Source organism: Barbatula barbatula (assembly GCF_947034865.1).
Source record: "Barbatula barbatula genome assembly, chromosome: 4".
Classification (NCBI taxonomy): domain Eukaryota; kingdom Metazoa; phylum Chordata; class Actinopteri; order Cypriniformes; family Nemacheilidae; genus Barbatula; species Barbatula barbatula.
The window spans coordinates 3,708,252-3,721,626 of NC_136768.1; positions in this window are offsets into that span (position 1 = coordinate 3,708,252).

The following is a 13,375-nucleotide window of genomic DNA, read 5'->3' on the forward strand; positions in this document are numbered from 1 at the left end:
CATCCCCCTCAACGCGTGACATGACCTCCGCACGCCCATCAATGCTTGGAGCTATCAAATGAAGTTCAAGTGCTGGAGGAATATGCCTGTTTCACGTCAGTAGCTGGCAGGACAAACGCAGGAAATGTGTGTTTGTTCATTTGCTGATTTTAGATTGGCGTCTACCTATGTGTTTGCCTTCTGGAGGTGTCCGTGGAGCTGACAAATAGATAACCAAGATTTCACAATACATCTTTCAGGCCGCAGACCGCTTTAGAAATTGTAGATCTAAATTAATTATGAAGTCCTTCAAACTGTCCAGCAATCCACAGAATGTAAACATTATTCTTCAAATACAGAAGCAGGGATAGATATTGCAACAATATTTTAAAACGTGGTTGATATTAATTGCTTTGTGCAAAAGAGTCAATAGCTGTTATTAATCTTAATACATCCCTACGGAGAATTCATTACCAGACAAGCAGATGAGAAAAATAATTTATGGATGAAAATACAGAAAAGTGAATAATTGAGAATTCCTTTATTAGCCTACATGTTTTAATCCGTGTTTTTCTTTTTCTCATTCATAATGATGAAAATCTAGGCAATATTTAGTGAGTATCAAGTGAATAAGATTTGTGCAAGTGAAGCGTTTTGTGCTGAAATACAGTGCACGAAACACTCGCAGATGTTTTGTGAATCGGTCCCTGAAGCTTTCGCATCTTTGCAACAGATGAGAGAGTTTTTTCAAAAGTTCTGGTCTGAAGTTTTACAAGTCCTCGTTTAAGCAGCCCAGATGAGAGGAATTAGTCGAGTTCCTCTCGTTCTGATCCTGACTGAACTTACAACTCACGCTTTTCAAGGGTAGAGCTCATTATAAGCCTGTTTAATCAGTTGTCCTAATCTTGCATGGCTTGACATGAAGGTTTTGTGAAATACTGCAAGAAATACGCCAAACTTCATATGAAAGAAATACTGTTAAAAATATATAAAGAAAACAACTTGTGCCTAGTAAACCATATTGGGAAATTCTGTCATCATGTATTGTCCCACTCCCTTATGTTGTTTCAAACCCATATGGCTTTGGTCTTCAAGGCATTGTGTGACTTTTTTCTTTACTAATAAAAGCATTTAGTGACCAGAGGCTAAAATGACTCCTAAAAGTCATCCGTACATACAGTATTTTACATTCAACCGTGTGGGAAAAACAGACCAATAACCGTTGTTCTTCTTTTTTTATGTTAAAATCTTCCCTTCCCTTCCAAATGTGCATGTCTCAATAGGATTTGAGAGATTTAGCCAGATTGAGGGATTTATTTGAGAGAAATTACAGTGGACACAGAATACACAAATAGACCTGCATCATTTTTGGCATCATCATTGTAATGACAGGTATTTCTACTTCTTCCTTCCCTAACAATGTTTGGATAATCACATGTTCATGCTCAGTGGATTTTCACTGTAAACAAACAGGAAATGGCACAGAGACACCCAATTTAGTCGTTGTGAGCCAAAATGACTATAAATGGTGAATGTTGTCGGGTTTGATTATTGTGATTATGTATATTTTTTTAGTCACAGCGGAACTGATTTTCAGAAGTGCAGGGTTGAATGTTTAATTAAAAATCAATGCGATGACTCTTTCAGTCATAAGCTTTCCATTTTTCTAAATAGTACGTTCAGACCTGGTAAAAGCCTTTTCCACGTTGTATCTTGCTTTTTGGTTGTCCAAAGTTCCTCATTCAAAACCATCCCAGAGTTTTTTTTGCAATTTTCTGTCTTCGATTACAGTACTTGAATCTGTGAATTGCGGTGGGTTTCGAGAGCATTTTTATATGTATGCTTATCACAAGTATTTCTTATCAAAAAAGGCAGTTGATGTTTGGCTGTATAGGCTGCCAAAAGGTTATTTTGACCTGAAAAGTTTAATGTGTGATTTGTGGAGGATCTATTATCAGAAATGCAATATAATATTCATAATTACGTCTTCAGGGGTGTATTAATACCTTACGTTATCAAACGTTATGTTTTAACTATCTTAAAATTAGCTATTTCTATCTACACCGTGGGTACCCTTGCATGTTGTTTCTACAGTAGCCCTAAACCGACAAACTGCTCTACAGAGCGCATTACTTTGACAAAACCTTGACAAAACAAAATATAAAGCATCCCGTCTGCTACTTTTTAATAATACTTAAGGGATTGATTGTAAAAGAGGAACAGAGATGTCAGTATAAGTGTTCTCTTTATCATTTATTATGACAATCTGGCTATAGGTTTGCGACAACAGCGATAGCAATGTATTGATTTTAATTCTCTGCCGAACTGTGTTTTGGACGAGTTAAACTAGTTTCTATTGCTGACCAACCAGAAACTAAGGGTCTAAATCTCTTTAATCTGCTAATCATGCACACCATGCCTGTGACGGCTTAAACGTGTGTAAATGTTGTTTGACATTTCTGTCACCAAGCCATGTGTTTATTTGTGACCAATCTGGGACTGAATATGAGTCCAGAATATGAGAGAGCAGTGATTCCTTATCCAGATGGCAGCTTCAGATTTTAGACTTTAATTTTAGATTGTGGATTAAATGTATACATTTGTTTCTCAACTTTTTATTTTATCTTCTAGTTACTTTAAACAAACTGGTCCAAGGTCCATCTGTGATTTTTTGTGGCTATACCATATGATGTCTGCCCCTCTTAAGGTCACATTGGTCTCGTGACAAAGTAACCGTATTGTTTATAAATATGGACACTGCATCTGACAACCATAAAGTTTCCAAATATTTTGTCTTAATGTTGAATAGTTTTAAGAGCTACAGTAATAAACTTTGTTAAATGCTTTGTTTCTTTAACATAAAGACAAAGTTGTGGCGTACATCACACTTGTCCAGCCGCACTTCTTTTTTTACTTACATATAAAATGAATTTTATGCGTTTAATATTTTGAGTCTGTAGTAAATGTTCAGTCGCGCAGCAAAAAACTGAAACTGGAGTGAAGTCTTTTGGACCAGCGTTGTTTACGTCTTCTGAAGTAATCTATCATGACATTTTAAGTCATAACAAGCAATGAAACCCTCTCTTTATTATGAGTATTTTTCTAACCTTAAGGTTGAGACAGTATATTGTCTTATCAGTGTATCAGGAGCGCCCTGCAAAAAAACCCAAACATTCTAACAAAGTTAACAAATCATTGCACCAAAAATAGAGGAAATGAAAATCGTAAGTTAAAACGTGCCCCAGAGTCATCCACGGTGTTGATGGACATATAGATATTCGCATAGGACTTAGGACGTGGTCTTGAAACAACATTCCAGTCGAACAAACATAGTCTTCAATCTAAAACTATTGATGACTTCTCAGGGTTTCATATCAGAGGGAAATGAAAGGGTGATTATTATGTTGTTCAAGCCTTAACCCCAGCGCTCAGCTAAACCCTAAACATAACCCCAAAATCTGGTCGGTCGCTAGAAACGTTGTTCCAGGACTGCCACCTACGTGGCAAAATTACAATCACCGTGAACTCCCTGGCGTTCGGATCCATCCACGTGTGCAGAATCGTGGGTCAAGGATCACATAACCGTGCTGGGAATGGCGAAATGTGGAAATGTATCACCAAGCTGTTGATGTGGGAAAGTGTGGAGGAAGTAGGAGTATAAATGTGGGACAGAAGGAAAGAGACAGAGATTAAAAGAAAGCAGAGAGCATCGAGAGACGTGGACATGTGGGAGAAGGGGAACGCTTGGATTTGTACGCCGTTTGGGTTTGATTTGGTGCTTTGGGGAATGAGATTCAGCCGGTGGGGGAGTACAGGGTCTCACACAAACACACATTCATCACCAACTCAGTAGGGATTCTCGACGCGGGCTGTCTTCCCCTGATTATCAAAGCATGTGGTCTGTAGAGATGCCTCCCTGCCCAAAATGCTCTGTGATTACTACTGTTCACATTACCATTAAACAGAGTTTATATATGTAAAGAGTGTTAAATGAGCGGTTCAGCTATATTTGGCCGAATCTTTTAATTCATTTATGATTCAGCTTTCAATCTTCTAAATGCCTAATAATCTATAGACGTATTGGGGTATTTATATGATTGAGTTGAGTAATTTAAGGGCATCTTATAATGGATTGTACTTGGCTTTTATTGAACTGTAACAGCAAAGTTGTACACATGTGGGAAGATGTACAGCACAAAAATGTATAAGAACAGGTCTACAAAGACTTTGTGAGAAATTGAGTTTAATATATCTTAATATTCCTAATGATGACAGTTAAATGTATGAAGAAAGAACTTCTTGACCTCAAGAATAAATGATAAAGGTTAAATGCAATAATATTTAGGGATGCAAAAATATATCAAAAAATTGCATATCGCAATACAAAAACATGTATGTATCATAGAGTTAATGCAATATATTTTAAAAAGAAATTGCATTTTATTGTTTTCATTTTTTTGGATCTTGATGCAATCACAATCGTAAAACCAGTATTTTGTATCGTATCTAATCATGAGCTGAGCATATCGTTGCACTCCTAATAATAGTAATTACATTAATAGTAATAAGCACTTTACATTACGGTACTCTTCATAAAGAGGTTGTAAATGTGTTAATTAATGCTTAATAAGTCATTTAAAATGCATTATGAAGCAGTTATAACAGCATGAATAAAAAGAGGGATTCTAAGGAAATGCCTGCCAAATAGTGAACACATTTATTAATTCATTATTTATTTGATTCGAAAGCAGATTCATTATTATCTTGATGTTGTTTCTTATGACTGCTCACTATTTGGCAGGTATTTCGTATTTCCATGCATGCAATGTTGCTTCTAGACAACAGACACGTGTGAGCAATTCTGCATTATAATAATTACTGTGACTTTGAGCAAAGAAATTTCAATTGTATTGCCATCTTTATGCATTATGTGCTTGCAAAGTGGGAAAAATACCTTTGTTTCCCATAGACATTGTGCACATTACACATAATCTTGCAGATTTTAGTTTGTGAATCTTTAGCCTTAATACATTTTTTATTAAAACGATATCTGCCCACTTGCACATTACATGCCAGCTCTTGGTTTGTTCAAGTTTCATTACATTGAACAGTTTTATTTAACGTTTCTTTACTAAAGCATAACAAATACTTTCATATATAATTGTATATACAGTATCAAAATGTCTTTCAATCTTGTACTTGCACATGTATTTAACATGACTTTTTTATTTTTTATTTTTATTTTCAGCTGTGACCGTGTCTGTTTTTATAAAGGGATCATCAGTGCTGTCAAACAGGAGATTTGTGTAGAACGTGCTGCCTCTGGTTTATATCATGAGAATTGATCCCATGGCACTGTTAAGAATGAATTGCATTCATAAAGCAAAACGTCCTCAGGGTCTATTTGTCAGCAAATTAAATCTTCTATATATAGCCAGATATCATAAATCCTTATGCATCAATGCATCCATTCACAAGACCAGCCAAATATAGTATAGGAGAGCTTAGGGCCTGTAAATAGACATTTTGGAGATTCTGTGGGCTGTTGTGTGAGCTGATATCTTCCACCTATCTGATCCCTATTTTATTAGACAGGCTTGACATTCACAGACCAGAACTTATCCCAGATTACCTATTGGTCTCTCTCCCACTCTCTCTCCCCTCAGTAGCCTCGCAATGAATGTTGGATGTTTTTGAACACTTGTGTGTTGTGTCTTTATCAGTCGGTTGGTTGATGGCCATCGTGACTCTGTGTGCGTGTCTTCCGTGCTGCCATTACCGGTTCCTCGGGGCAAGAACAGCAGTGAAAGCAATGATGTGACCGGACTGCCAAGCCCGTCATATAACACACATTACAACAAGCATAGTAGACGTTTAGCTGCTCAGACTCATCTGTCCCACATCCAAACAGTCACGTGCACCCAAACGAAAATAGCGCCAGTTTATGGAAGGAACTTTCTCCTTGCGCATGAACTGATAAACTCATTTATCAAACAATCCGTTGCCAACAGTACACCAAATGTTCAGGTGAGTCTTAAAAAAGAAAGATGCCCTCATGTTTTTCTGAAACCTCTCCATCTATATCGGTAGATATTTGTTATGTTTAAAATAAAATATTGAATGTCTTTAAACGTAAAATGTCTTTTAAACAAGACGAGTTACCTGACAAGAAAAACTACTGTTGGATAGTATTATAATTAAACAATAGGACATAATAGTAATTTGTAAAACTGCAGACTGTTCTGTTGTATAAGATTGAAGATAAACAAACTGTTTTAGCTCATTTTGCTGTGCAAATCATTTTAACTTAATGCACAATGAAAGGATTTAATAAACAAATGCAGCCAAAGAATTATAAAACAAAAACATCTTTGTTGATCTTCAAATGCATGGTTCTCAAAAGACAGTAGGCTTTTATTTTTTAGAGCTTGGCCCTCAATGTATCGATGTTGTTCAATCTGTACAGAACTCATGAACCAGCTGTTTCTTCTGAATGACAAAGCTCTCAGGTTCTAACAGGATTGTCCGTGGCACATGTCAAACTTTACGCTGACGCAACCTTTTAGAGAAAAGGCGATTTCGTCTACGCATCCTAGAGCCACAAAGGGACTAGATTGATTTTCTTTATAAGTCATGATGTTACTTAGTAATGTGTCTCTCACCACAGTTATTTTCTTTGTTATTATCTGAAACCTTTGCATGCTGTGTAAATCAATATGGCGCTGAAAGCAGCTCTGGAAGTGGACTGTGATCAATGTGGATGATCACAGTGTTTCAAATATACTGAAAAACACTGCTGACAGCATCCTGCTCCGTCATAACTAAATAGTGTATATGCATATCTGATGGTCTCAAACGGTTTAAGATTCAGACAGGACAGATCCATGCCAGGTTTGTTCCAGAAGCAGAAAGCTTAATTTAGCCAGTAATCGTTTCCAGATTGAAAGGTACAGACAGACAGATTTCGCAACCATTTGGAAATTCCTGGTTTATTGTGTATCCATGGGCTCGTGGCGGGCTTTGTTCAGCACATGGGCTGTTTATTTACGTTCCATATTGTTGTGATCAAGAGCACTTGGAATGAAGAATGACGGCTCGTGTTTAGGAGCTAGTTTGCAGGGAACATTTGTGGGATGGCACAAGGAGAGGCAGGGGGGACATCTGTCAAAAATATGTGTTCCAAGAGACGTGTGATATTTGAGAGTTGCCCCTTCTTATATTTTCTCATCAAATGTTGTTTTGTCCCATTTTAATTCATTTTAAGGTGTATTCTACATTCTCTTCCCCTCTGCTGTCGTCTTTTCATTTTTTCTGTCCTCTCCTATTCTCTTCTCGTGCCTGTCTTCCTGTCTTAAACATTAAGAATATATAACAATTGCTAATTCATCTCAAGGTAAACATTTTACACTTTGGCATTCTCTAAAAAGGGCAAATGAATGTTCAGACTGTCTCCATCTCAGCGCAATGTTCTGAAATGTTCCTCTATCTCATCCAGGTCTCTCCCACCAATCAGAGCTTTCTCAGTGTTACGCCCCACAGGCATCTCACTTCACAAACAAGCATTCAAGACAACACATTTTACATGCTGTCAACAGCACTGAAGTAAGTCTTTTTCTTTCTTCCACAGACATGTGTGTGTGTGTTAGTGCACTTGAATACAGAAAATCTCTAAAGGGGACATTTGCAGAATACTTATGACCTTAAATGTTCAAACAAACCATTAAAATCTAGATCAGGGGTGAGAAAGACTAAACAAAATAATTTTAGAAAAATGCACACTTGAGCATATAAGGAAGTACATGTTTTATTTTATGCAAAATAGGCATACAAAATAAAAACGTGCACATTACACAAATTGGACGGTGGGGATACATTAACAACAATGTAAACAAAAATGTTTTTGTATACAGTCATTGTCCTGGCTAAATAAGATTTTGCTGTAAGTTATTTTCTTCGCCTTCTTCTTCTCAAAGCTGAGTGTACACTACAAGCACTTACACAAAATGCATAGTAAATAAATCTCCAATAATGTGTTTTCTACATAAAGGTGCAAAGACATCAGTTTTCCTTCACTGTAAAAAACCTGTACATTACACATATAATGTAACAGACTGAAATACGGTAGAAAATATAATATTGACATATTTCTATGAGACATATGAGACATATACGCCCTTGCGTGATAATAACCTACTGTACGTGTCACCACATGCTCTTTTATAATATTGACACAAACAGGAAATTGCTCAGATGGTTGACCATACAGAATCTGACATTCCCCACAACTTCGTCTCTAGGTCTATAAATGGCACCCTTTCCCAGCGTGCATCACTGTTGAAATAACACTTTCTCTATCATTGGATTGCTCTGAAAAAAATGGATTGATAGCACACAGAACGTGGCGGGATGCACTGAAGGAAGGCTTTCGTAAGAACAACGGGGGTTGAGGTATTCTTCTGTCAACATTAGGACAGCGTGTCATTTGTTTGTACGGGTGAAATAGAGAACAAGAGAAGAAAGGACAGATACTGATACCTTGGCGCTTGCTTGACAGTGCATAATTAAATGTCTTTATCTTTTGGCTTCAAACATCAAAGCAGCCATTTCGGTAGTGTGCTGCAGAACAGATAAATGTCTGTTGTGCCAAATGTGTATTCATTCACTCAAGTTTTCAAGTTTGGGTTATTTAAATACATAATGAAAGATACGGGTTGAACAAATGGGTTTGCGGTCAATAGGTTCAGGTTTAAACAAATTTAACATGTCATGTGAGGGCTTCACCATGTCAAACAAGCAGACCGTGGCGTGAATGTGCTCTGACCCTTGTCGTTTTGACCCAACAGGTCAAAGACAGTCTGAAACACTCCATTCCTTCAAGATACAAACCCTGCAGAAATTTCTGACAGAGGACTTGCTCCAGTCTCCTACACGGGTAGATGTCAATTCACTTATGCAATGCATGAGGCTGTGTTAAAATCAACTGTGTTTTTATACTTAATGTAAATGTACTTTAAAGGTCCAGTGTATGAAATTTACCAGCATCTAGCGGTGAGGTTGTGAAATTGCAACTCGTTCTACGTTGACTGACACAGAACTAAGATGGAGTCACGTTTTCCCTTCTTTGCCGAAGGAGATATTTACGAAACACATTTGGTAGAGCAGTTTAGGGCTAGAGAAGAAACAACACAGTGAATTCCATGTAAGGGGACCCGCGGTGTAGAAATAGTTCATTCTAAGGCAGGACTGTAGTCAAGCCCACCTTTGTCGAGTCCAAGACCGAGTCTAAAGAGGTTCAAGTCCAAGTCAAGACTGAGTTCAAATGAGACGGTCAAGACAGAGACAGAATCCTCTTTAGGACCAATTTGTACTGATCAAAAAGGGGATCAAATTAGGTAATATTATTTACTTTAGGTATAACAATTTCACCAAAGTCACATAAAGCCAAAGTGCAACTTCCCATTCTCAGCTGGTCGGCTTGACAGTGTTAACAACATTGAATCAACTTAATGCTGAAAAAGTGTAGACGTTTCAACAAACTATTTGCTCTAGTTGAGCTCTTGTTTCTTGTGTTAGATTAGGTTTTCACTGTCTGTTATTGCAGTGTGCTAAAATACAATTGTTGAGGCAACGAAAACTAAGATCCATTGGGATTGTAGTCTTTGTGCAGTTACGTTAATAATTGGTCAAGAGTGCATTGTTCTAATAATTTATAAGTATTTATGATAATCCATTGTGAGATTAAAGCAGTGGTGTGATTTTTTAAAGTTCTTTGAATTACAGAAAATACACAAACACAAAAAAACATTACAATTGGTGAATCAATCAGACGTCAAAAATCAGTGTATGAAACTCAACAACAGAGACAATCAACAATCATAGTACAAAACTAAGTCGTGACTCCCAGCATGCATTGCAGTTCATCTGTTTATCTGAATTAGTTTGATGATTGTCCCCATTGTTGAGGTTTGTATGTTAAGTGTTGACGACAGGAAAACTTTCAGTTTCATTTGTCACAGTATCTTACTTGTGAACCAGAACACTCAAATCAGCCATTAACTTTATTTAGTATTATTTATATGTTTTTTACAGCTTGAAACCCATCACAAAAAGTAACCTACTCAACGAGGAAAGACCATTAAACTAATGAAAGTCACGAGTCCAACTAAGCAAACGTATATGCTTCATCAATGGCGAAGGAGAAAAAAAAATCGGACTCTGTCGAGATCAGCTAGAACCAACTAGCTAGAACCAACTAGCAGATACCAACGAGTCCGAGACTACAGAAAAACATCTCGAGTCCGGACTCCAGTATTACAGCACTGTTCAAAGGTAATAAAAACATAACGCTTCATTATGTAAGGATGAAGACATAGTTGTGTACAGTATATCATATTGCAGGTAGGCTACTCCAAAGAATTACACACTGGACCTTTAAGTCGCTTCGGATAAAAGAATGTGCCAAATGTATGAATATCAAATGTAAATAAATATGTGATATCAGATCATTCTGGTTATCTCAAATCTTACCTGTGAAAGAGATCGGTTTCATTTGTTTAGGCATTACACCATTAACCTTTTCCCTTAGTTTAATCCCTCTTTCCTTTTTAATTTCCCGTTGAGGAGCTTTTTTAATGATGTAATAGTCTTACATATATCCCTTTTCACCTTTCTACAGAACTCTAAAGAATTTTCAGCATTTCTTATGACTTAAGACATCACACAAATATACATTGAGATTCATTTGAGTCTGTGTTTGCTCTAACCGTCCTTTTGCCCCGATATGCATATTTTGACATTTGCGTGATCAGCTGTCATTTCTGCTGCTTTGGAAGCACATTACATTGTCTGATGGTAAAGTTTTTCTTCATTAATGTAACAATGACCTGAATGAATCTGTGTGGGTTCATTCTTTTTTCAAATTTCCCATAATGCAATTTTTATTTAACTGTAGTTCATCTCATTCATGCATACTAAAACATTCTGGCGCCATCTATTGATAACTTTTTTATGCATTTTATGCACCACTTCTGCACTTTCCTGTTCGCATTCTCTAGGACCATTATACAACAAGTCTTATAACAAGTCTTAGTTTATTAAGACCTAAACATCTGGACAATGTGACAGGCACATGTCACACATACATTCACAGTCTCGCCACACTCGGGCCAAAACTGGCCCCTTCCTGCTGAGCCACACAGGATTTCCTAGCCCGTCGTCATGGCAGCAGAGATCGAGGGCCATGGGCTCTAATTCTGATCAGGCCACCAGGATGAGGGATATAGTTAATGAGGTTACACAGCAGGAAATGGTCGTGTGGGTGAAGGAAAGGGATAAGAAGAGACACTGCTAGTCAGGGATGGTGATATTAATCTCCTTTATACTCTGACCCGGGGCTCGAGCTATACACAGAACGGTGGCATTGAAAGAAAAGCCCAAGGGGAATTTCATGAGTCACAGAGGATGACATGGATGGAGAAGTCAAGAAACTGAACGCAGAGCTGTCGGTTTGATCCACCAGGGTAATAACTACAGGAAATATCAAATACAGTGCTTAAGTGACCTGAATAGCCTTTCCAGTATAGACGGTCTGGCGAGACGGCTTTTAAAGGACCGTATCCCCTGTAGCTATTGCCTACTTATATCCTACTTTTCGACTTTAATCCAGTTCTGTCACAATATGCTTTACGCAAGTATAATGGTGATCCAGTCTTTAAAAAAATTGTCACTTCACCTATTTTTATCCCTTTAACACTTGACGAAAACTCGTACACAGCTGTGTGCAGATTATAAACAGATTATTGTCTAAGGAAAGATAAGGTATTTCTGGAAACTCTGTACTGTACATCCAGTACCGTATTTACTGTAACCCTGTGTTTGTCTGAGTTTGTCCTCATTGCATTGAGAGCGGTGTAATGACTACATGCTAATGTTATCTTTCACATGACCAAATAAGGAGACTTGTTTACGTCGAAAGTCTTTTGTGTGTTGAACGATAAGCTTTAGCAGGAAACTATACAATAAACAGAGAACTGATCCCATGGAGCTCGCTCATTTTTGTATGTTCTCCCCCAATCCAAAGGTCTCCATCAGGGCACTTTAAAGGTGCTGTGTGTAATATTTTGTAGGATCTATTTACAGAAATGCAATATTATACACATAACTATGTCTTCAGAGGTGTATAAAGACCTTACATAATGAAGCGCTAAATGGACAAACTGCTCTACAGCGTGTGTTTCGTAAATAAGTTCTCTTCTTCAGCAAAGAAGCGGAAACGTGACTAAATCTTACACTAGTGCTGTGTCAGCCACCGTAGTGCTTCGAAAGGGAGGGGGAGTGAGCTGTTGGTTGCAATTCTCAACCTCACCACTAGATGCAGCTAAAATCACCACATTGCTCCTTTAAAGGCCGTTGTTCTAAACCTGTATGACTTTCTTTTATGGAACTGAAAGATTTTTTCAAAAAATCTGCCCCTGACTACAGCTATCAAATTGTACTCACACTTCCACTCACGTTACTTGATAACCAACATTGTTGGATCTCATTGGCACAACGGCCAATTCAGGAGAAGTTTATGCATTAATGAGATATTTAATCTTTTGAATCCCTTTTGTATGATTTTGTCTTGTTTTCAAAGATTTTAGCCTGAGCCAGGTTTTTCATCCTTTGGGAAATTGACTTTTGCTTCTTGAAAGCATAAACATCATTACATTTTTCTAGATTTGCTAACATTTGCAACGATACATTCTCTGAAAACAATGAATAGATTAAGCCATTCAATTTGTGTTGTCGGTAAAACGTTCAGATCTCCTTTAGATTTTCTTAATGTAATCTGATGACATTTCTTTTGAATAACAATTTGCATTGAACTGCAAGTTCTTTATGATTACTGTACAAAGTAAGTGGGTTATTTGGTTTCAAAGATGATCTAACGCAATTGGTTTGTACTCAGTATCTGTTGCATAAAATAGGAGAAGATTAACTTCACGCTTAACCTACACAACCGCGATCGGGACTTCAGCAGTGCTGAGAACAAAATGTTCTGCTTGGCATTGATTGATGGCTAAATGAAAGCAGACATAAATATATACTTTCACACACTAAACCAATAGGTCAGATGCTGCATCATCACTCACGGAGCATAGACATTTCTTCTGCAGTCATCAGTTCAATGTGGGGGGGTTATGAAAGTGCCCAGGGGACCATTTGTGTCCTGTTTATGTGAGCGTGTTGTACGATACCCAAGAGATTACAATTGAGAAGTACTGTAGACACGTGATACAGCATCCATTAAATCACCCAAAACAACCTCTGATGTCTAAAAAGACATTTAATTGTTCGTAAATGCATAACCAGAGTTTGGGTGTGCTTAGTGATTAGAGTAAATACACATTTTCTG